General features: G+C 40.3%; 1 long non-coding RNA gene across 1 annotated transcript in view; it reads right to left on the reverse strand.

Annotated features, from left to right (window-relative positions):
* Positions 1 to 2,030, reverse strand: part of LOC104980862 — a 5,036-nt gene extending 3,006 nt beyond the window's left edge. The window contains exons 1-2 of the long non-coding RNA XR_824313.1: positions 1,918 to 2,030; positions 1,455 to 1,576 (exon numbers count right to left, since the gene is read on the reverse strand). This is a non-coding gene — a long non-coding RNA (uncharacterized LOC104980862). The remainder of the gene's footprint in view (positions 1 to 1,454; positions 1,577 to 1,917) is intronic.
* Positions 2,031 to 2,650: the final 620 nt, after the last annotated feature.

Raw genomic sequence — 2,650 nt, forward strand, 5'->3', positions numbered from 1 at the left:
CACTGGGAAAGAAAGGAACCTTGGAGCAAAGCAAAGAATAGCAACTGTGGGCATGAGAGGTTTGATTTTAAGTATTAAAGGAAAGTGAAAGCAAAATGAAAGTGTTAGTCGCTCAGTCGTGTCCAGCTCTTTATCATGCCATGGACTGTAACCCACCAGGCTCCTCTATCCATGGGATTTTCCAGGCAAGAGTACTGGAGTGTACAGTCGTTCCCTTCTCCAGGGGATCTTCGCAACCCAGGGATCAAACCCAGGTCTCTTGCGTTGGCAGGGGGATTCTTTACCATTTGAGCCATCAGGGAAGCCCAGGAAATATTAAAAAGGGGTAAGGACCAAAGGGAAGAAAATCCACAGCAAAAGGGAAGGGGGAAAAGAAAAGTAAAACCGAGAGGTTGAAATGGCCAAAATTATTTCTGCAAAAAAAGTATATACACACTGTCTCCTTAGAAAACGAGTTGGAAAGGCAGCCAAGGCACCAGAAACACCAGCAGAGGCCAATTCATCTGACTCAGGTTAAGAAAACTGATAAAAACCATGAGCTACCTTAAACAGCATAACTGAAAGAAGAGAGAGGGAAGCCTTCTAATATTCAAAACATATGCAGCTTTCTAAACAATATTTTGGTTGCAAACTTCCAGGTTTCTAGCTAAGCCTTTTTCTCCAGTTACTTTCCTACTTTATGTACCCCAAGATGTACACATTCATCTCAAATAATTGACCAAAAAAAACACAAAATGTTTGCAAGCTCTATCTTCACTTCTTTGCAAATGGCATCACAAGAAATTCCTCACTTGGAAAAACACGTCCAGACTCCTTTAGAGCATTCTTTGATTTTGATCTCCTTGAACCATCCAATTTATTTTTTTAATTTAACTCTACTTAATTTGTTTACTGAGTTAACTGGTTCACCAACTTAACTGGAATTTATAGATGAATTATCACTCATTTTTGTCTAAACAGGCCAGCTGTTTAAGAATATAGACACATAATGTACTTTTCTCAATAGTAATTAATTTGCATTGCTCCCTCACAGCAGATCATTGGCAAAATGGTTTTTCTTAAATTCTGGATCTACAAGAGGAACCGTCAGTATGGCACAGCAAATACCCATAAAATCCCAAAGTTGAAGGAGTAATTTTATAAGGCAGGCCACTTGACTGACATAATTTAGTAGCCCATGTCTTTTCCTATGGAGACTCATACTTTTAAAAAGCACATTTCCTTATCTCTTTTAATCATTTTTCTCATCAGAAAATAAAAAACCTTCTAGTTGATAATATGAGGAAAAATGGAAATTTGAGACCTTGTAGAGTATTCTTAAAATGACTAGCCAATAAAGGAAATGTTTCTATATTTAAAATGATAATGCTTTCCATCTCAGAAGGTAAATATATAGTTTAGGAAACTGTCCCATCCATTTTTGTAAAGTCATGGTCCTGATTTCTAAATCACACCTGGAGAAGAATCGTAGAGATTTCCAGTCTCAGGGCTTTCACTGGAGAGCAGAGAGGGAGCTGAACAGCTGATTTTTCTCTCCATCCCGAAGCCTGTTTCACATTTACTCAGCAAAACTGCTCTGGAATTCACATAAATAAATAAATAAATACAGAAGTTCAAGAGACAGAAGAAAACATTCACCAGGCACAGACCCCAGACTAGAGATCAAGCAGGGAGTCTCAATTCTCACCTGTGCAAACGCATAACTTCTCCCAGGTGGAATTCTATCCCCGGTTCTGAATCGTGCTATCGAGCCCCCAAATTACCATGATGGACAAATGAGGTTTCCAAATCAGAATAAGGTATGTACATAAGTATGGAGGAACCACCCAAGCCTTAGGGAAAGGACTTAGGAAAGTCTGGATAAGGTGCCTGGCAGGAGTGGCAGAGATCTTTTTTCATTTGTTTATTCTCCATTACCTTCCATTTCCTGGGATGTCTTATGATCTCCTGCAGAGGGCAACTAGGAAGTCCCTGCGGAGGTAACGACACTTTCAACCTGTAAGGGTATTTCTTCTAAGGAGCTCTGGACATAATTTATTTCAGTTCTTCTTGGAAGTCAAATAGCATTAAGGCCTATGAATAAACAGATACATTGTTGATGGAAGGGGTGATAGTTTACGCCTAAACCACCCACGGCATGACCTTCAATTTTATTTTGGTTGCTTTATCCATATACACAGAGAGTTTCCCCTGAAAACATTCCGAGGTAGAAAGCTCAAATGTCATTTAAAGCCCAGAGTGGCTGTTCTTGCCAGGGGATGAGTAGCAGGGTGGGGAAGGAGAATCAGAGGCAACCAGACAGGGAGCTTCAGGGTGCAAAACTGGGTCACTCAGATTGCCTCTAATGTAGACGAATGCCACTGAGTGCTGGCCGTCTTTTACTCCACTTTCTCCCAAAGATGAGAGCATGGCATCATTACCCAAGTTGGCTCAGACCTTCCCTTCCCTGGGGTTGCCTGAAACACAGACTGAACCAGAGTTTCTTTCCATCAAGGTGAACAATGGGAGAGGCAGGTTCATAACTCAATAGCTTCAGGAAACATTCAGTGCAGGACGTAGTTTATCCTTGGACAAGGCTTTGGAACATTATAGTTATGGTCTTTTAGAAAAAAAAATACATTTTTGTTTCTTTCCTCATCGAAATTTGGTC

The sequence above is a fragment of the Bison bison genome, unplaced genomic scaffold (genome assembly GCF_000754665.1).
Source record: "Bison bison bison isolate TAMUID 2011002044 unplaced genomic scaffold, Bison_UMD1.0 scf7180017864508, whole genome shotgun sequence".
NCBI classification, from domain to species: domain Eukaryota; kingdom Metazoa; phylum Chordata; class Mammalia; order Artiodactyla; family Bovidae; genus Bison; species Bison bison.